This window comes from Monodon monoceros, unplaced genomic scaffold, assembly GCF_005190385.1.
Source record: "Monodon monoceros isolate NGI ecotype Baffin Bay Population unplaced genomic scaffold, NGI_Narwhal_1 Super_Scaffold_20, whole genome shotgun sequence".
NCBI lineage: Eukaryota > Metazoa > Chordata > Mammalia > Artiodactyla > Monodontidae > Monodon > Monodon monoceros.
Genome location: NW_021703777.1, coordinates 72,987,597 through 73,010,247, shown reverse-complemented (window position 1 = coordinate 73,010,247; position 22,651 = coordinate 72,987,597). Strand labels below are relative to the sequence as shown.

Below are 22,651 nucleotides of genomic sequence, written 5' to 3'. Positions count from 1 at the left end.
TATACATTGTGAAATGCTTATCACAATTAACACATCCCATCACTTCTCATAGTTACCTTTTGTGTGTGTGTGTGTGCACATGAAGAACACTTTAGATGTATTCTCTTAGCAAATTTCAATTCTTAAAAGTTATCTCCTCTCCGTAGATATTCTTAGTACCCTATTCCTTCCTTCGAGATATTTGTTTCCTCACTTTTTTTTTAAAAAAAGCAGCACTTTATGCCTGCCTTTTTATAGATAAATAACTGCACAGAGAAAATTACTTTTTCTTCATGATTGAATCCATAATATCTGCAATTAATAACTACCATCTATTGAGCCTTTACTTTTACATGCTTTCATTATTTTAATTAATCATAAGTAGATATAATGAATGCATTAGAGAGGTGAGAGATTTGAGTTTTAGAGGGCTTAAAGTAATTTTCCCAAGGCCACAAAGCTTGCAGCTCCTGTTGAGTATGGTAAAGAAATCTTTTATAAAGATAAGCCCACTGATATTACTTACTTTAGATAACAGCAATATAACTCACTATCCAGTTTCTACCAGATTTAAAATCGAAAAACACAGGAGTTCCAGCATATGTTGGTTCTTACTTTCTTTTAGTAATGTTATTGCAAAATGTTATTCTAAGTTTAATTGGGAATGAAAACAAGTATTTATCAGCCACTATGTAAAAGAGGAAAAAAATCCTGAGACAGATTTTCTTTTGATTTGCCATATGCTGTGTCATGGAGTAATGCTCATTCTTTTACTCATCAAGTGTTCAAGGAGTGTTTTGTACAAGGGTCTGAGTTTGGTAATGAGGAATACAAGACTAAATGGGAAACAGAACCTATCTTCAATGAATTGATGATCTACTAAGGGAGATTATAAATATATAAATAATTAAATTAAGTGGAATGCTCCAAGTCAAATTAAAAGGATAGAAATGTAAAGGTGGCATAAATTATTTTCGACTGAGAGGAAATCATACATATGTTCTAAACATAAACAAGCATGTTTAGAATTTAGCTGTTAAATAGACCGAAGATGCTTTAGACAAATATCAAAGATTTGTTTATAATAAATTACAAAATTTTATTTATTTACAAAAATCCAAGACATTTTAAAAAATGTAAATTTTATTATTTCCTTAAAGGCCAGTCTTTCATCTAAAGAAATGCCAGGGTTCATCTTATTTAAAGTGTTAAGTGGTAGCATTTTGCCATTCTACAGATTCATCTGGCATTTTAGAGAATTAAATATTGTAACATAACCAACTGGAAGATTATAGAGAGCAATGTGAGATCAGGAGTAGCACCTTGGTATTTAAGGTACATCAAGATACTCAATAATTCAGATATTCTTAAATTTCTTCTTTAAAATTAAAAGTACCCAATCTCAAATGAGAATGAGCATGATAAACAATCAGTTTATCCAATGTTTTAACCTAATGCTTATGTCTCATCCTTTAAAAGATGTGTTGTACTTTTCCCATTGGTTTAGAATTAAACCAATAAGGAAGGAGGAAATCTTTATAAATATTCACAAAGAAGGCTGGCATTGTGGATGTTGAGTAAAGATTGCTTTGTTCTTCATTTGAGTCTGACTTTAGAACTTTATAGTATTGATGTTTTTCTTTTATTGATATAGGAAGCAAACACTATTTTTTCTTTAAATATTCAGCCTGGGTGATGTCTTGCTGGCTTGAAATATATTTTCCAGTGTTAAGAATACTTTATTTCTTTTTGTTCAGACCTAAGATGTGATGAATCCTTAACAATGTTCAAAGGAAAAATCAAGAATTTAAATGCCAGTTTTTATTATCATGTTGATATTATCAGCATGATAATCATTTTATCATGTTCATATTTCATATGAATGAAATTAATATTAACTTGCTAGATTTCTTTGAAGTTTATAATTACTAGGATTCTTTCATTACTAAAGTGGCATGTATCACTGTTATTAGTCTCTTTTAATGGATGTTCAGAGGCAGAGATAATGTCAGGGTCTCAGCAAAAGTTATTTATATCTTGAGATTCTGGGTACTTTGTTAAAATCTCTGCTGCTTCAAAATTAATAAAAGCATTGATAGGGGTGTTTGTATTTTAATTTCTTAACAGGGGCTCAAGGGACTTTTAAAAATACAAAAATCATACAAAAGGGAAAAAAAAACCAGACCTATTTTCCCCCGTGTGGTTGGTTTCATTAGAACATGTACCAAACCCGAGGTCTCTGCTTAAATATTTCGGGTTTCTAAAAAAACCACTAGAATGTTTTCGTGAGTTAGTGTTCCAACTAGACCTAAATGAAGATAAAAATTCACCTGCATTTTCCCCAAATTTCCACTCAGTTTATAGCAATTACTAAAACAACACTGACAGTCTGTCTCTTCGATGCAAAGGAATACTTTGTCAGGGGGCTACTTCTTTTCTCTACGAAAAACACTGATGGTGGAACAAAAAGTAATTGCAAAGGGAGGGGAACAGAGGGAGGAAAAAAACAAGCATAATCACCACCCCCAGAAAGCAAGGGTGAAAAATTCGTGTGCCTGAAAACACAACATTTCACGTCAGAACACAGAAGAAACAAACAAAGGAAGGCAGAGTTTAGGAGGACAAAAACATGGAGCAGGTTTTGGGGACGATCTAATAACACAGTGAATGCAAAAGGGCAGAAAACCTCGTTGCTTTTTCTTGGCACCTGAAAACTGAAGCTCTAAGCGGGGCAAAGGTCAGCGTCTGCGGTTCTACGTTGCAAACGTGGTCTCGTTTTTTTTGTGCTTCCGCCAGCGTGTTCTGACCGCATGTCGGCGGCGCCGGTTGGCACCAGGCAGCCTCGGTCCCGGCTGCGGCCGCGGCGGCAGCCGACCCCTTTGTCTCCCGGCTCCGAGGCGGCCGCGCCGTGTCAGACGCCCGAGCGCGCAGAGGGGCAGCGGGCCGCGCGCCCGGAAACCTCCCGCGGACAGCGCGGCGCGCGCGGAGGCGGTGTTCGCGCGCCCACCGCCGCCTTGGCCTTACACGCCTCGAGTCAACAGCTCAGTTAGGCTAAGCCGAGGCCGCTTGGCTCGCCCCGCGGTCTCTACCAACTTGCCGCTGGGACCCGCAAGCTGGCGGGCCCGCCCCGGCTTCCATTTCCTTCCCAGCCTCAACCAGCGAATGCGATCTTGTGTTTCTGTTTTGCTTTTGAAGATTGCGAGAGAGTGAAGAGGCTTATACACGGCTGTGTCTAACATGGTTACCGCGCAGCTTGTTTCGGCCGAAATTACGGGCCCCGTATTGCTATGTTCACCAGCTCAAAACGGCTCCCGCCTTCCCCGAAAACCCGACGCATTGAAAATGGCTTGCTTCTCCGTGTGACCCCACCACAAGGAGAGGGGGAAACACGTCAGGCTTTCGGGCGAGCTTTTTTCGGGGGTGGGGGCGGCTCAGATGCAGCAGAACCGGCCAGGCCTGGGCCCGCTCTCAGTGGGGAGCGGGAGAGGCGGGAGCGCCCGCGGGCAGGGGTCGCCGGGGCTGGCCCTGCGGGGCGGGCCGACGCGCCCCAGCGGAGCTCGGGGACGAACCAGAGGTCTTGGTCGGGAGCCGGCGTGGGTGGGGGAGGCGGAGAGCAGCGATCCACCTGGGCGACGTGGCAGCCATTCCCTACTCTCCGAGACCCCTCCCCATTCGGCCGCCCACCCGCCCTCTCGCGGCTGGTTGCTGCGAGGCTGCTCTTCCCCAGCCGGACGGAGAGCGGCAGTGTCTCCCCGCCGGGCGCCCGCCGTGCGTCTCCCCCGCGCGGCCGCCGCTGCTCGCCAGCCCTGCGCCGTGCTGGAGAGCGCAGTGGCGGCGGCGGGAAAGGGCTGCGGAATCGCGGCGCTGCGTCTCACACTCGACGACGCGGCCTCGGCCTCGACGCCCTCCGCCCGTTCCCGGAGCAGGTAAAGGCGGCGGGTGGGAGGCGGGGCGGCGGGGCTGGGCTGAGGGTCCGGGAGGGAAGGAATCCCGGAGTCCCCGAATCCGAGCGGAGGGCCTGAGGTAAGCGGCGGGAGGCGCTGCCACTGAAACCCCAATTCCCGAACGTGGGGGGCCGGCGCTGGCAGTCCGGCCCGCGGGCCCGGTCGCTCGGACGGAAGGGAAGTGAGGCGTCGGTGAGAGGCGGGCCATGGCGCGCCGCCCGAGGTCGGGCGAAGGCGGAAGCTGCGGCCGCTTTCCTGGCCCCCCAGTCCCTGGCGGCCTTCCAGGCCCTTGACACACCCCTCTCGCCCCCAGTAGCTTCCCTGTCAGTTCCCGCCCGGACTTGACCTCGAGGCCCTCCGAGCGCCTTCGGCTTTTCCCAGGCGGATCCTTCTTGGAACTTCGGGCCACCCTCCCGAGCACGTAGTCCTATTAGAGCTGTTTATTTACTCACTTCCAATCCAAACACAGCCTCTCCGCACGTTCCGAGTTTGGATACTGCGGGGAGGCATTCCCGGTTCCCGGTGTCTGTGCCGCTTGGATCGTCGTCCACACCCCCTCCCCCACGGCAACTTTGATCCTCGCTGGGTCCCTCCTTGAGCCCTACCGTGATCCGGACCCTCTCCTAGAGGTCCGTGTGGAAATCCGTCTTGGATAGAGTGAGTCACTTGACCTGGGGCAGTTTATTTCTTAAGCTCTTGGTTAAAACGTGGTGTTTTTTGTTGTTTTCTCTCTGAAAGAGAGCTAGAGTAATTTAAAAAGAAAAAAGTGTAAACGGCCGCTCGCGCTCGCTGTTGGCTTTAAAGAATCTTCTTTTCGGCAACAGTCTTTAGAACTAGGATCTGATATTTGTGGCACGGACAGGTTTGTACACATTCTCGCCATGCAGTGGTTGTAATGTCTTCATAGCACAGTTCTGACTTGAAGGTAGGATTGGCTGGTTTTTCTACTCAACATCTTTAAGCCAATCAAGAAGCGCTGCTTGCCTGGAAACTGGATAACTCAGAAAAGGTGGGGATTGGTTGAGCTCAGAGAAAAAAATCCTGGACATGAACCTGGCTTCTCAGAAAAAACTGATTTGCAGCTGCCTCTCTTCCCCCACTTAAAAAATAATGTTACCTTTTCATCTCAACAGCAGGCTTTTCATTCTTTTTTTATTATTTCCACTGTTTTTCTATCAAACGCCCAGCTCTCTTTTTAACTCATTTTAGCTTTCATCCTTCAGTTTTCAATGAAAGAATCTTTAAACGCCTTAAGAAATGTAAACATCATGTGTTTGTTTTGATAATAAGCATGGTTTAATTTTCTTACGTTGTCCGTTGTTAAAGGTCAGAAATTAAATCAACAATTTTTTGTTCCCGTGCCAGAGCCTTTATTATTCAAGTGGCTGTGGTAGGATGGGGGGCTGCCGTGATGGAGATGGTGAAAAGAATAGGAAAGAAGTGGCTGCTTTTCTGCATGGATGCTACACTTTAGTTCATGAAAAAAGACTAATGTATAAAACAAACAAAACCCATGACAAATCAGCATTTAGTACTTACGAATGTCAGTTTGTGCACCTGTTGACTTTAGTTGCTCTGAAGGGGAGAGTAAAGAGGACCGATCACTGGACTTCATATAGAAAAAGTGGGCTTAAGTTATTGAATGTTTTTTTCTTTATTAAAGTAGGCATAGTATCTGTACACAAGAGAGGCTAAATATATTATCAGTGTAGGTGCATGTTTTTTAATACTATCTGAGGATTTTCCTTCTCTTAAAATCTCCCATTTCTTCTTCTTATCTATGGTTATGCATGTCTTTTGATATGCAAAGCAGTTAGAAGAGAACTACCATCTTTGCCTTCCTTCTATTCAGCTTTTTATATGCAAACTCACATTCTAAGTCTTGGGAATAATCTTAGTTTGTCAGGTCAAACATTAAATCTTAGCAGATCACATTATTAAGTGCCTTTAGTAGTAGTTTTATTAGGAATTGAAGAAGAGATTGAATTTTTTTATTTTTATATTTATCATGCCAGTCTATGAGTAAGCCAAACGGCATTAGAATTATATCTGGGGCTTCCCTGGTGGCACAGTGGTTGAGTATCCACCTGCCAATGCAGGGGACATGGGTTTGATCCCTGGTCCGGGAAGATCCCACATGCCACAGAACAACTAAGCCAGTACACCACAACTACTGAGCCTGTGCTCTAGAGCCCATGAGCCACAACTGCTGAGCCCGTGCACCGCAACTACTGAAGCCCGCACGCCTAGAGCCCGTGCTCCACAACAAGAGAAGCCACCGCAATGAGAAGCCCGCGCACTGCAACGAAGAGTAGCCCCCTCTCGCCACAACTAGAGAAAGCCCGTGTGCAGCAACAAAGACCCAACACAGCCAAAAATAAATAAATAAATAGATAAAATAAATAAATTAGAAAAAAAAAGAATTGTATCTGGACTCTTGACTTTTAATAACAATCCTTCCATCTTTTATCGAATTTTTGTAGCCATACCATTTAATTGTATAATGTTACTTTCATAATATGATATAGTATTTAGTAAAATGAATTTTCCCTATGTGTCTTTAAAATTTTTTTAATATATCTGCTCTATTTATTAAATTTAAGAATTAGTTTTGGAGACTGACATGAATAATATTTAATTTTTCTGTTCTGAAGCAGGGTATCTTTTAAAAATTTTTTTCTTTTGTGTTTAAATTTGTTTCTTCCGCCTGTAGTGTCTTCACTGTTCTCCGTGTCCTCCTCCCCCTAAACTCTCTGCTAACCTACTTCAAGATTTAGGTGGTACATGTTGTAAAGTCTTCTTTCCTTCCTTCCCCCAGCAGAGATAATCACGTACTCATTGTATTACCTCTGAACCATTACATACTTACTGCTATATTGAGCTACCTCCTCCCTATAGTAACTGAGTTTCACTGAATTTTACTCAATTCTTTTTCTCTAACACTAGTCCCAAAGCTATAGTTGTATAGGTATTAAATAAATATTGGCATGAATAAAGGAGATATTTTACTTTAAAAAATATTTTCCCAGTTACTATCTGTATGCTGTTAATTCTTAAATCTCCAACCCAAAGCTCTTTCCTGATAACCGACTCGTATATCATCTACCTTCATGACATGTTCATTTGTATGCTCCCACAGGTAACTCAGACTGAGCATATCCCAAACTGTAGTTATTATCAACCTTCCCTCTCCCAGCCTCAAACCAAAAATATGAAACAAACTACGTCTTCTTTCTAGGGGAAGATTAAATGAGATAATGCATGTGTGCTAAGAATTCGGTAAATAGTAGGCGCTGCTAATAATAACTTGGCAGAAACATGGGCTATTCCTTTTCCTCTCTTTTTCGCTTCATATTCTGATTGATCACTGAGCCCTGTTGAATTCTTTCTCCTTAATATCTCTTGAACCTGTGCCTTTTCCTCTATTCCCAAGGCTAACATCCAACTCCATGGTTAGCATCATCTTTTACCTGGATTGCCGCAGTAGCCTCCTAAGTGGTTATCCCTTCTTCCAGTCTTGCCTTCCAATCCACTTTTCCCACTGTAGCCAGAGTAATCTGTCTAACACATTTAAACCTGTAACTCCCCTGCTAAAAAACATTTTTTTTTTTTTTTCCACACTGTGCGGCTTGTGGGATCTTAGTTCCCTGACCAGGGATCAAACCTGTGCGCCCCTGCAGTGGAAGTGCAGAGTCCTAACCACTGGACTGCCAGGGAAGTCCCAAAACATTTTTTTTTTGTGACTTTTCATTGCCTTCAGGATAAAATCTGAACTTTTAAAAAAACTTTTATTTATATTATTTATTTATTTTTGGCTGTGTTGGGTCTTCGTTGCTGCGCACGGGCTTTCTCTAGTTGCAGCGAGGGGGCTACTTCGTTTCCGTGCATGGGCTTCTCATTGCGGTGGCTTCTCTTGTCGCGGAGCATGCGCTCTAGGTGCGCGGGCTTCAGTAGTTGTGGCTCGCGGGCTTAGTTGCTCCACAGCATGTGGGATCTCCCTGGACCGGGGCTCGAACCCGTGTCCCCTGCATTGGCAGGCGGATTCTTAACCACTGTGCCACCAGGGAAGTCCCTGAACTTATTAATTTGGCTTTCAGGATCATGATCTGGCATGTTTACTTCTTCATCCTCTGTCACTTTCTCCTTTTGCCCTCAATGTGCTACTAGTCATAAACAGTTACTTGGATTTCTCCCTCAAGATGCCACGTTTGTTAAATCTAGGCCTGAGTACAGAAGCTTTCCTCTGTCTGGAATGCCTTACCTAGCTCCCTGCTTCCTTCCCCTTTGGTTTTGTTAGCTCATGCTTATCTTTCAGGTCTCCGTAGAGGTGATGACCTCTCTAGGGAAGCCAGTCCTCTACTTGTTTGCCTAGTATTCTGTATTCTCATTGTAATTGCTTATTGTTATCTCACCATATACTGGTTAGGGTGTAACAAAGAAAAAGGTAAATTGACTATGTTAAAAAATGATGTGAAGGACTTCCCTGGTGGTCCAGTGGTTAAAACTCCATGCTTCCACAGCAGAGGGCACTGGTTCGATCCCTGGTCAGGGAACTAAGATCCTGCATGCTGTGCGGCATGGCCAAAAAAAAAAAAAAAAAAAAAGATGTGATTTGCATAGAGTGTATTAAAAAGGGAATTAAATAGTAATTTGGGGGTTTACCTAGTAGGGAAGAGAAAGACATTATATCGGATAGATGAAAGTTTTCTAAGTAGGAAAGGCATACTAAGTAGGTCCTTTTACAGTTTCAGTGAAGTATTCCTTTACATATAATTTCCATCTTATTCAGTTTCTCTGAATATTAGTTAGAGGTTATTAGTTAGGACTTTTTGGATTGCAAATACCAGAGATACAGTTTGAAATGGCCTATGGATGGAAAAGTTACTGGTTCAGTAACCATATAACAGAAAGTGTATGGATAGAGATGGCCATAAGGAGCTAAGGTGGGAACTTGCCCATAGTTAGATCCTTCCTATAAATTTTTTTTTTTTTTTTTTGGCTGCACCCCGCGGCACGTGGGATCTTAGTTCCCCGACCTGGGACCTGGCAGTGAAAGCGCCGAGTCCTAGCCACTAGTCCTAACCACTGGCGCCATCTCTCCTACTGCAGATATGCTTCTTCACAAAGTGGGACCTGGTTCCTGGCGCACAGGCTTACCTACTTAGAGACTCATGTCAGAGGATCTAGATAGAGTTGCTCACATGCCTGTCCTTTGACCAGTTCCTGCAGCTGAGGGGATGAGGTACTATGCCTAGTTCAGCCTAGATCATGTGTTGTGCTTACTTATATAGCCAGGGGTCTATTAGCAGGAATCAGGCCCCTGGTGGAGTAGGGGAGGAGAAGGAGTTCTGGGCAGACACAAAGAATATCCATTCTAAATCTTAACCACCCTTCTGACTTTCAATTTATTTTCCTAGATATTTTATTCATGGGAAAGAGATGCCCTGTATAATGGACCTGAGTATTCCAGGTACCGAAATGGTAAGTCCAGTATTTTAAAGAACTAAATTGGCTTTTTGGTTTGTGCTGGCATATAACAAATATTTGTTAAGCTTTTGTTTGCTAAATAGAAACACATTGTGAGATGCTTATAGACTAGTAGTGTAAACGAATAAATACAAAGGTGCTAAGGTAGAGGTGTATCTAGGATGCAGTGGCAGCTCTGTGTAAATCAGACTTTGGGATAGTGGAAAACTTTCCTGAAAGAAAGTTAATTGAGGCAAGAAATATGGGTTGGGTGGGATGGGGTAGAGGGACTTTTGGGTAGAACATGTGTGAGGCACAGAGATGTGAGATGGGCCAGGGGCCCATCTATCTAGTTATTTGGGAAACAAATAATTAGATACAGGAGGAGTAGAGAGTACCTGGGGAGGAATAGAGGAAGAGAATGGTAGGGGTAGGTAAGGGGCCAAATCATAGAAGTCCTTGAATGGTTTAACCAAGGAGTTGGAACTTGATCTTGAAAGCTGTGGAGTCATTGAAGCATTTTAAGCTGGAACTCTCAGGCTTGAAGTGCCTGTGTAATATACACATGGATATGTCTGTCAGGCAGTTTTCGGAGAGACAGCAGTGAGCGGTCCTGAAGAGAGATCTTAGTTCTCTGCCCAGGAATTGAATCTGGGTAGCCTGGATGAAAACTAGGAATCCTAGCTGCTAGACCACCAGGGGCTAGAGGCTAGAAGCAAAGTGGCCCTGGCTCTTGCCCCCATTTGAAAGCAGGAATGTTTCAAGGAGGCAAAAACTGTAAAAACAGGTACAAATTTTATTATTAGAGACACAACACAACAAGTGGGAGAGCACACAGAGAAACAGTTTGTTTATTTAAGCCTGAAGCAAGGCAGAAATATACACCTGGAGAGAAAGGGTATGAGTCTCTTCTTTAATGAGGAGGAGCGCAGTAAAGAGGTGATTTAAATCACTTATATAGGACAGTCCTTCCGGGTCTTTGTTTACTTTGGGCCAATAATCTTGTTTCTTTTTTCACATCTGACCTGTCCTAGGACTCTCCCCAGCATGGGTGCGCAACTTTTTGCTAAGATGGATTCCACCGCAGAGGGCTGTTGGGGGTATGTCCACACTTATTATGGGGTGGCGCCCCCTCCCTTTTTTGACCCCTCAAGGAGCCTTCCTGTGCATGTGCAGACAGGGAAGTTTTTGTCGACCTCAGGAGTGGTCATCTTATCTTTTTACTTCAGCAAAGCTCCGCTCTTGCCACTAACTTTGTCCTTGGAGTGTCTAGGGAAAACAAAGCTTCAATTTTACTCCACTTGACAAACACCAGCTGTCTAGCCCAGGGGCCCATCTATCTGCTATCTCAAGGCAGTTAACTATATTGGAGTTTGGGAGAGAATTCTTGGCTGGAGTCATAGGTACTGAAGCCTTGGATTTGGATGGGCCTAGAAAAAGGTGGTGGAGCAGAAGATTGGGAACAGAACCCAGGGTAACAATGACACTGAAAGAGAAGCATGAGAAAAGCAATCAGTGAAGGAGACTGAGAAGGGGCAGCCAGAGAAAAACCAGTAGGTGTAGGCGGCAGATTGCATTGGATCAAGAAGTCAACAGAAAGTGGGAAGTTGAAACAATAAATTGTAAACTACTTTTATTTTAAGGAACTGAAACTGCCTAGGAAATACTGGGAGTTTGGATAGTCTGAGTTAAGAATTCGCTTCATTGTTATCAATTCAGGGTGTATTGAGAAACCAAATTTCAAACAGTTTTTCCACTATAGGAATTTGAACTTTTTAGAATTAGAATTTTTAAAGATAGGGAGGAGAGGATGGAGGCTTTTTGGAGGGTGGTAGTTGGTAGGAAAGAAGTGGTTGAATAGGGCATGGATATGGTTTATGTACAATCAGTCATATTGGGGTGTACAGAGCACCTAGTAGAGTATTCTGCGTATAGTTTCTGGAGCTATAAAGATTCAGTAAGTCTATTTTATCAGGAGACCTAGAGTTGATAAATGATGGTGTAGTTGTAATTAAATTTATACTTCTTGGGATTTCTATTTGTGACTTTCTTTTCTGTTCTATTTCTGACTTAACCTCTCTTGAGTGAACATTTTCTTTCCCTTCTCTTACATTTGTTTTTCTTTGTAGTTAAACCCCTTATAGATTTTTTAAAAATTGTAATAAACGTATAACAAAATTTATCATCTTAACTACTTTTAAGTGAACAGTATAGTAGTGTTAATAATACAGTAAGTCCCCTACATATGAACAAGTTCCATTCTGAGAACGTGTTCATAAGTCCAACAAAGTTAGCCTGGGTACCCAACTAACAATCGGCTGTATAGTACTGTAATATAATAGATTTATAATACTTTTCACACAAATAATACATAAAAAAACAAAAAAAGTAAACATTTTTAATCTTACAGTACAGTACCTTGAAAAGTACAGTAGTACTGTACAACAGCTGGCATACAGGAGCTGGCATCGAGTGAACAGGCAAGAAGGGTTACTGACTGGAGGAGGGAGAGGAGCTGGGAGATGGTAGAGCTGAAGGATCGTCAGCAATAGGAGACAGAGGGCAAGCTGCAGTTTCCTTCACACCTTACTTGATTGGACATGCGAGCACATGTTTGTATCTTTGGAAGTTCGCAACTTGAAGGTTTGTATGGAGGGGACTTACTGTATATACATGGTTAATACAACAGGTCTGTAGAACTTTTTCATCTTGAAGAACTGAAACTCTATACCCATTGAACAACCCCCCCTTCCCCACCTCACCTCTAGCCCCTGGCATCTGTCATCCTACTTTGTAAGAGTTTGACTACTATATTTGTTTATTGAGGTATAGTTAATGGGCAATATTATATGTTTCAGATGTACAACATAGTGATTGACCATTTTTAAAGGTTATACTCCATTTATAGTTATTATAAAATATTGGCTATAGTCCCTGTGTTGCACAATATATCCTTGTAGCTTATATATATATATATATATATATTTTAACATCTTTATTGGAGTGTAACTGCTTTACAATGGTGTGTCAGTTTCTGGTTTATAACAAAGTGAATCAGTTATACATATACATGTGTCCCCATATCTCTTCCCTCTTGCGTCTCCCTCACTCCCTCCCTCCCTATCCCACCCCTCTAGGTGGTCACAAAGCACTGAGCTGATCTCCCTGTGCCATGCAGCTCCTTCCCACTAGCTATCTGTTTTACGTTTGGTAGTGTATATATGTCCATGCTGCTCTCTCACTTTGTCACAGCTTACCCTTCCCCCTCCCCGTATCCTCAAGTCCATTCTCTAGTAGTTCTGCATCTTTATTCCCATCTTGCCCCTAGGTTCTTCTGACCACTTGTTTTTTTTTAGATTCCATATATATGTGTTAGCATATGGCTTGTAGCTTATATTATACATAGTAGTTTGTACCTCTTAACTCCCTACACCTATCTTGCCCCTCACCCCCTTCCCTCTCCCCGCTAGTAACCACAGATTTGTTTTCTATATCTGTGAATCTGTTTCTTTTTGTTATATTCATTAGTTTGTTTTATTTTTTAGATTTCACATATAAGTGGTATCATACAGTACTTGTCTTTCTCTGACTTGTTTCACTTAGCGTAATATCCTCCAAGTTTATCCATGTTGTTGCAAATGGCAAAATTTCATTCTTTTTTATGGCTGAGTAGTATTCCATTGTGTATATCTTCTTTATCTATTCATCTGTTGATGGACACTTAGGTTACTTCCATATCTTGGCAATTGTAAATAGTGCTGCTCTGACCACTGGGGTGCATCTATCTTTTCCAATAAGTGTTTTCATGTTTTCTCGCATACCCAGGAGTAGAATTGCTGGGTCATATGGTAGTTCTAATTTTAGTTTTTTGAGAAACCTCCATACTGTTTTCCACAGTGGCTGCACCAATTTACATTCGTGAGGGTTCCCTTTTTTCCACGTACTCACCAACGTTTGTTATTTGTGTTCTTTTTTTTTTAAATTAAAAAAATTATTTATTTTTGGCTGTATTGGGTCTTTGTTGCTGCACATGGGCTTTCTCTAGTTGAGGCAAGCAGGGGCTACTCTTTGTTGCAGAGTGCGGGCTTCTGTTGTTGTAGTTGCAGAGCACAAGCTCTAGGCGTGTGGGCTTCAGTAGTTGTGGTGCATGGGCTCAGTAGTTATAGCTTGTGGGCTCTAGAGCGCAGGCTCAGTAGTTGTGGCACATGGACTCAGCTGCTCTGTAGCATGTGGGATCTTCCCGGACCAGGGCTTGAACCCACTTCCCCTGCATTGGAAGGCAGATTATTGACCACTACACCACCAGGGAAGCCCCTGTGGTTTTTTTGATGATAGCCATTCTGACAGGTGTGAGGTGACATCTCATTTTTTCTTTTTTAAGTCTTTATCAAATTTGTTACAATATTGCTTCTGTTTTATGTTTTGTTTTTTTGGGAGTGAGACATGTGAGACCTTAGCTCCCTGACCAATCAAACCCGCACCCCCCCTGCATTGGAAGGGGAAGTCTTAACCACTGGACCGTCAGGGAAGTCCCTCATGTGGTTTGTTTTTTTGTTTTTTTTTTTGCGGTACATGGGCCTCTCACTGTTGTGGCCTCTCCCGTTGCGGAGCAAAGGCTCCGGACGCGCAGGCTCAGCGGCCATGGCTCACGGGCCTAGCTGCTCCGCGGCATGTGGGATCTTCCCGGACTGGGGCACGAACCTGTGTCCCCTGCATCGGCAGGTGGACTCTCAACCACTGTGCCTCCAGGGAAGCCCCCCCATGTGGTTTTAATTTGCATTTCTCTGATGATTAATGATGTTCTGTAGGCTATCTGTATGGAACTTGACTACTTTAGATACCTCATATAAGTAGAATCATACACTGTTTGTCTTTTTGTGACTGGCATATTTCACTTAGCATAATGTCCTCAGGTTTCATCTATGTTAGAGCATATGACAGGATTTCCTTTTTTTTAGAGGCTGCATAATATTTCATTATGTATATGTGTGTGTGTGTGTATCCCACATTTTCTTTCTTTTTTTTTCTTTTTCTTTCTCTTTATTTATTTGGCTGCATCGGGTCTTAGTTGTGGTGCGCAGGCTTCTCTCTAGTTGTGGCGCACGGGCTTCAAAGTGCGAGGGCTCAGTAGTTGTGGTGCGCAGACTAAGTTGCCCTGCGACATGTGGGATCTTAGTTCCCTGACCAGGGATCGAACCCGCATTGCCTGCATTGGAAGGCAGATTCTTAACCACTGGACCACCAGGAAAAGTCCTTCCCACTTGTCTTAATCCAGTTTTCTATTGATGAACATTTAGGTTGCACAAACTTTTTTTTCTTAATTACTTGTATGTTCTTCTGTATCAACTAGTCTGCTGTCAACTCCTTGTGTGTATTTCATTTCAATTATTGTATCTTTCAGCTCTTACTGGTTCTTTTTTATATTTTCTTGTTTCTTGTTAAAATTCTCACTGTGTTCATCTCAATTTTTTCCAAGTTCAGTTAGCATTCTTATTACTAATGCATTGAACTTTTTATCTGGTAAATTATTTATCTGTTTCATTGGCTGTTTTCTTTTTGCCCAGGGTTTTTTTTTCTTATTTTTTCATTTGAAAGAAATCCCTTTGTCTTCTCATTTTGTTTAACTCACTCTGTCTCTATGAAATTAGGATACCTATCCCAGTCTTGAAGGGTGTCCTCTGCATGTGAGTATGGGTCACATCTTCCCCCAGGGTGTGCTGGAAGCTATCACCTTGGTGTGAGGTGAGACTAGAGACTGAGAGGCTAGAACCAGAGACAGGTGTGAACTGGAGCTTCTCCCATGTTCAGTGGCCATCACCACCCTATTATGGGCATTGTCAGGTCCCAAGGTGTTGGAGTTAGAAATCCTGAGGGTCGGGTCCTAGCTGGTCTGTTCTCTCTAAGTGTGCACTCTCCCCATGCCTGGTAATGGGGAGCAGCATTGAAGCAAGAGGAGCTGGATCGTGTGCCTGGTCCAGGCTGGGACACACGCTGGGACAGTTCTGGTATGCCAGTCAGAGCTCAGGACAGCTCCCTATCCAACATCTCCATGAGCACTAGCAATGGCTGCCCTTACCCCTTTCAGTACAGTGCTGGGCCCAAGTTGGCTCTGTCCCCCAAGGGTGAGATTGCATGGACTTTTAATTTGCTTCTACCTCTTGACTACTGTGAATAATGCTGCAGTGAACATGGGTGTGCAAATATCTCTTGGAGATCCTGTTTTCAATTCTTTTGGACGTATGCACAAAAGTGGGATTGCTGGATCATATTCTGTTTTTACTTTTCTGAAGAACCTCCATACCGTTTTTCATAGTAGCTGTACCGTTTTACATTCCCAGCAACAGTACACAATAACTTTATTTATTTATTTATTTGGCTGCGTTGGGTCTTTGTTGCTGTGCGCGGGCTTTCTCTAGTTGCGGCGAGTGGGGGCTGCTCTTGGTTGCGGCGCGCGGGCTTCTCATTGCGGTGGCTTCTGTTGTTGCAGAGCATGGGCTCTAGGCGCATGGGCTCAGTAGTTGTGGCTCATGGCTCTAGAGTGCAGGCTCAGTAGTTGTGGCGCACGGGCTTAGTTGCTCCACAGCATGTGGGATCTTCCCGGACCAGGGACTGAACCCATGTCCGCTGCATTGGCAGGCGGATTCTTAACCACTGCGCCACCAGGGAAGTCCCCACAGTAACTTTAACTTTTTTTTTTTTTCCTCAAGGTTGCTTTGGCTATTTGGGGTTCTCTTAATTTTTTATTTTAATTTTTATTTATTTCTTATTTATTTAATTTTATTTTTGGCTGTGTTGGGTCTTCGTTTTTGTGTGTGGGCTTTCTCTAGTTGCGGCGAGCGGGGGCCACTCTTCATTGCGGTGCGCGGGCCTTTCACTGTCGTGGCCTCTCTTGTTGCGGAGCACAAGCTCCAGATGCGTGCAGGCTCAGTAGTTGTGACTCACGGGCCCAGTTGCTCTGCGGCATGTGGGATCTTCCCAGACCGGGGCTCGAACCCGTATCCCCTGTATTGGCAGGCAGATTCTCAACCACTGCGCCACCAGGGAAGCCCTTTTCTCTTAATTTTTATCCTTTAAAAATTTTTCTTTCATTTTCTTCCTTCCCTTACCACATGATTAAATTTTTCTTTTTCTTAGAACACATACGTAACCAGATATAACCTTTAAAATATGGAGTGTGCCCTGCTTTTATTAAAACTTGGTATATTTGAATTCAGAGTTTCAAATTAAGGGTTGGTATTTGATTTAAAAAGAATTTTTTACTTTGTAGAGGTAAACAAACCAGTTTACTTGAAGCATGGTACATATTAAAAACTTTTATTAGCAAAATACATAGACATATATATAGAAAAGTAGAATAGTACATTGAACTCATGTAAACCCACCTCCTAGATTTAATGATTACTAATATTTTGCTACATTTGCTTTATATATGTGTATATTTCTATGTATATATAAATTTCCTGAGCGTTTTAAAAGTAAATGGTGGCAAATGAGGGTTTTTTTCTTTTTGTGTACTATACATTTGTATTATAAATGTTATATATATTTTGAACTTTGATAATTTCATTTAAGGATTTAGCTTGAAATTTACTCTTTTAAAAAATCATAAGAGGGCTTCCCTGGTGGCGCAGTGGTTGGGAGTCCGCCTGCCAATGCAGGGGACACGAGTTCGTGCCCCGGTCCGGGAAGATCCCACATGCTGCGGAGCGGCTGGGCCCGGGAGCCATGGCCGCTGAGCCTGTGCTCCGTAACGGGAGAGGCCACACAGTGAGAGGCCCACGTACCGCAAAAAAAAAAAAAAATTCATAAGATGTATTATCTTTGACATATCTTCCAGAAAAAGGATAGTCTCCTATATAACCACAAAACCATTATCATTCCTAGCAAAATTATCAATAAGTCCCTAATATATAATACTTGTACCATATTCAGATTTCTCTAATTGTTCCAAAAACATCTTTTATTGCCTTTAAAAAAATATGAAAATCTAGTCAAGAGCTACCCATTGTATCTGGCTGTCTCTTGAGTCTTTTTTAATTATAGAATTGTCTCTTACCTACCCACCCCCTTTACCACCCTCCCTCCTCCTCCCCATAATACAGATTTGTTGGCTCTGTTGGGAATGTCTGACATTTTGTATTGCTGATAGTTCCTTCATGGTCAGTGTAACTTTTTCCTCTATCCCCTATATTTCATATAAACTGGGAGTGAGATTTAAAGGTGTTTCAGGTTCAGGTTAAACATTTTTGGAAGAGTAGTTCATTTAGCAATGCTGTGTACACATATTGTTTCACTTACAGGCATGTAATGTTTAGTTGTCCCACCATTTGGATGCTGTATTTGATCACCAGGCCAAGGTGATGACCACCAGATCGTTTTATTGTAAAATTATGTTTGTCCTTTTATATCTTGCAAATAATCTGTGGCATGGTACTTTGGCACCAGGTATGTCAATATCAACCTTTCACCTAATGATTTTAGCCTTCATTGATGATTGTTGATCAGCTATTTAATTATGGTTTACGATATGGTAATTAGTTTTAGATCCTATTACATAGTTGTCTTCAATAAAGAAGGTTTCCCTCATCAATTAGCGCTATTTTGTTGCCTTGAAATAATGTTCTACTTATAAGGCAGAATAAATGCTTAGGTCTTTCCCTTTATATATCCATTTCCAGAGTGTAATAGTCACCTCTAATGGCGGTGGATGAAGTCGGTCTTTTTTCTTTACTTTGTGGTTTTCTCTTTGGAATATGATATATATCTATATTATAAATATTGTATATATTTTGGACTTTGATTTCATTTGGGATTACTATTTGATATAAATTTGCTTTTGTTACGTATGTATATAATATATCATCATTTACATTTTTTTTAATAGTAAGAAGACATTACGTTGGATAACAGGAAGAGCTGTAGAGTTTGCAGGTGTCAACTGTGGCCTTAATAAGCACATTGATAGCATCAGTGATAGACAGATGGTAAGTTTATTGAAGTCTAGAGTGAGTATATTTTACACATAGGTTTTCAAGCTTTTATTTACATATTTGAGTGATTAAAGAAATCTCTCATAAGAAGGAAAATGTAATCACATATTTTGTTACTAGAATTTCTCAAAGAGCTTGTGGTTGCATAAAACATGCTGACCCAAGAAGTCTAAAGAACTGTATTGTGGTTTTCCCATTTAATGTGTGTTTTGGTGTCTTTGCTTCTAAAATACCACTTCTTACTCCTTCATATTTTACGTATTTTAGCCATCCACAAATATTTTTTGTGCACCTATTTTATGTATGGGACTATGACTAAATGCCAAATTGGAGTAGTGTGTATCATAATCTGTGTTCTCAAGGAACATGGCTAATTGGGGAAATAAACACATACAGATGAAAATATGTCAGTAAAACCAACAATGTGAGAACCTAAAATATCTAAGGAAGATTAGTACTGGTAGTAAGTAATGAAGGAGTATAGAAAGTGTTGAAGAATTGTAGAGAAATACACTTTCCTGCCATTCTTTGGCCCAAAGCTGTATATGGTTCAGCAACTGGCTTTTCCCCTTAAGAATATGTCTCAGAGATCTTTCTGGTTTCTACATTATACCTTCAACTTTTCATAGCTGCATAGTATTCCAAAGCATGATTTTTTTTTTTTTTGCCATAATTTATTTAACCATTCTTTATCAATAGTTAGTATGTCCAGTTATTACTTATAATAGTTCTTATGACAGATGGATGCATTTTAAGATTATTGGTTACCTTAATTTGGTTACATTTTCTATAAATACTGTCTTTTTTAGTGACACGCCCTTTGGTACCTTGATGAGATTTAGTATCTACCTTCAGCTTATCAAGCAGTAGACTTAAAATCATCTTGTAGGGTAACTTAATCCCCAGTAAATGATTGTATTGGTTCTTGGTAGCAATTGTTTCTGAGAGAGATGTTTTCTGATCTTGTCTGGGATTGTGCCATATTTGAGTCTTCTAACTTCCCTATATGTTCCTTATAGAGAGATGATTTTTGTTTTTGTTCCTTTTAGAGGGATAATTTTTTGTTTTCGTTCCTTTTATGGTGGTTTTAAAGAGCTAAAATACTATTGATATATTTGTTAGTATCAGTTTTCTTAGGCCTGTTATTTCTAGATGGTTGATATTGAGTATTAAATAGAATATCTTTCTTGACTGTTATAGAAATTTATTTCTGGATATTTTTCCATAAAGATAAGTTCTTTAAAATTACTAGCCCTTATATGCATGTAACAGATTTATTCATAAACTGATACAGGAAAAATTTTAAGTGTTAGCACTGTGTTGATGATGTAGTTTTTTTTTGTTTGTTTGTTTGTTTTTTTTGATGATGTAGTTTTTAGTAGGAAAGTTTTTTCCTAAAGTGTTTATTGGTATATCCACTTTAACGGCAGTACTGACCATTACCATACCACTTCTAGAGTTCATGTTTACTTCTACTACTATTTATAGACTTCATGTTCACCCTGAATTTTTTTTAATGGTTAAAAGAACATATATCCTTATCTGTTAAAAAAAAAAAAAGAACTAGAGTTAATAAGACCTCTGCTTATCATGCTGAAATTTTTTTTTTTTTTTTTTTTTGGTGGTACGCGGGCCTCTCACTGTTGTGGCCTCTCCTGTTGCAGAGCACAGGCTCTGGACGCACAGGCTCAGCAGCCATGGCTCACGGGCCCAGCCGCTCCGCGGCATGTGGGATCTTTCCGGACCAGGGCATGAACCTGTGTCCCCTGCATCGGCAGGCAGACTCTCAACCACTGTGCCACCAGGGAAGCCCCATGCTGAAATATTTTAATGATAATCTGTGAGCAAGTATGTATTGGTTAGCTTCTCTCAGGTTAAAACTCAATAATAGAGGTAGAAGAGCTTGGAAAATGTGTATATGAAATTTATATATATATTCATGGTATCACTATTAATAACAATTTATATTATTTGTTTTTAGGTTCTTCATTTGAGAACCAGCCCTTTCACATTTCTCCATAATATATCAAACCTTCTTACCCATCCTAATTTCCCATATCCTTTTAGAATATTTAGGTCAGGTATGTATATGAAGAAGCTACACAAGCTTGTTTAGTGTATTAATGAGACCTTCTTTATGGAAAAATGAAGATATATAAAATCAGGTGATAAAAGTTAAATGTGAACATTCCTTAAGTGAATAAATAGGATTGAAGTAAACTGGATCTACAGAGCGATTGGGAGGTAGTGTCAGCTATGTATGCTTCTTGTTTTTTGGTTTTTTTGTGGTACGTGGGCCTCTCACTGTTGTGGCCTCTCGCGTTGCAGAGCACAGGCTCCGGACGTGCAGGCTCAGCGGCCATGGCTTACGGGCCCAGCCGCTCCGTGGCATGTGGGATCTTCCCGGACCGGGGCAGTGGACTCTCAACCACTGTGTCACCAGGGGAGCCCAGCTATGTATGTTTTTATACTTAAGAGTTTCTTCCTTATACTGGTTGGATACTGAAACTGCCTATATGTTTAGATCCTTTTGCATATAGGTAGACACAATAAAAAAAGGGGTGGAAGGATAATATAGTTTGCAAGCTGGAGGAAGTGTATAGGGAAGTCCAAGATTCACCTTTAATTGATAACAGTGGTTGCTTTTTCCCGTGATGATGAAAGAATGTATATATTATAGATTATTTGGAAAATGCAAAAAGTAGTTTATAAAAAGTAGATAAAAAAAAGTAGTAGTTAAAAATAAAGTTACCATTACCCAGGATTTCCTTTCCAATCTAATATAGTCCAGTCCCATTTAGGTGTCTGTATAAATTATATTCAGTTTTGTGTCTTGCTTTCTTTTTTAACATAGTTTTTAAAAATCTCTAGTTAATATCCAAAATATAGTCTTTAATGGCTGTATAAAATTCCATTCTTATGAATTTACAGGGATATTGTATCTAGTAGAGTCTAGCAAACCTGGGTTCAGATCCCAGTTTTGCTACTTAAGAGCCTTAAGCCTGATAACTTACTTTTTCTAGTCCTTAGTTTTCTTACTTGTGAAGTAGGCATAATATTAATTACTGTTTTAAGAATTAAGTAAAATCATGATCTTAACATTCTAGCTGGCATATGTTAAGTATTTAATACATTGTACTTACCGTCATCAGAAAGTTTTTTATCATTTCTTTCTCACCAAATATTTAGTTGTTTTCCATTTTTCTTTATAAAAAGTTACAGTATTTTGAACATCTCTATATAAATATTTATGTAAATCTGTGATTATTATTATTATTTATTTATTTATTTTTGCGGTACGAGGGCCTCTCACTGTTGTGGCCTCTCCCGTTGTGGAGCACAGGCTTCAGACGCACAGGCTCAGCGGCCATGGCTCACAGGCCTAGCCGCTCTGTGGCATGCGGGATCTTCCCGGACCGGGGCACGAACCCGTGTCCTTGCATCAGCAGGCGGACTCTCAACCACTGCGCCATCAGGGAAGCCCTGTGATTATTTTTTATGATGAGTTCCTAGAAGTAGAATTAAAAAAATGGGTCAAAAAATATAAGTAACCTAAAATTTCTTGATACATAGTCAGTGCCATTTTGCTTTTCAGAAAGGTTATACCAGTTTACACTCATCACAATGTATAAGAATTTTTATTTTACTCTAGCCTTGCTAACACTGGCTATTGTCATTTTTAAAAATTACGTTTTATTTAATAGGCAATATAAAAATGTTTTAATCCTATATTATCTCTTTTAATTTGGTTTTATTAATGGGGTTAAACTTTTTAATGTTTATTGAGTATTTCTGTTTCTTCTTAGAATTCTGTACCTGTTGCTTTCTCGTTCTTAGTTCTTTTTCCCTGCCTTAATCCTTTATTCATCAGCAGAAATTTATTGAGTGCTTACTATATGTTAGACATTGTTTTAGTATTGGTATTTAATTTTGATATTTACTATAGTTTAGTGATGGCAATGCAGGAGTGAACAGAATTGACAAAAACATTTTTTTCAAAGAGCTTACTTTTAGTGTCAGTATACAGGCATTAAACAAAATAAACATCTAAATTATAGAGTGATAACTGCTTTGAAGCAAAAAATAATGAAAGGAAGATGGAGAGAACTCTGTGTGCGCACGATTTTACACTGGGTGGTTAGGGAAAGCCTCACTACAAAGGTGCCATGAGTAAAGTCTTGTAAAAAGCAAGTCAGATACATATCTGGGGGGTGGGGAGGAGTGCATTTCTGGCTATGAATCAAGTGTAAGGGCAGTGGAGCAGGAGAATAC

At 40.8% G+C, this 22,651-nt stretch overlaps 1 protein-coding gene across 7 annotated transcripts in view; it reads left to right on the top strand.

Annotated features, from left to right (window-relative positions):
• Positions 1 to 3,756: 3,756 nt before the first annotated feature.
• Positions 3,757 to 22,651, top strand: part of N4BP2 (NEDD4 binding protein 2) — a 90,914-nt gene continuing 72,019 nt past the window's right edge. For 5 of the 7 annotated variants that reach the window (XM_029234864.1, XM_029234860.1, XM_029234865.1 and 2 more), the window contains exons 1-3: positions 3,757 to 3,905; positions 9,341 to 9,404; positions 18,274 to 18,373. The gene's annotated coding sequence lies outside the window, so the exon portion shown is untranslated. Of the gene's footprint in view, positions 3,906 to 9,201; positions 9,405 to 18,273; positions 18,374 to 20,395; positions 20,461 to 22,651 lie in introns of those variants that run through there. The other 2 variants (XM_029234863.1, XM_029234862.1) reach the window with 2 other exon arrangements.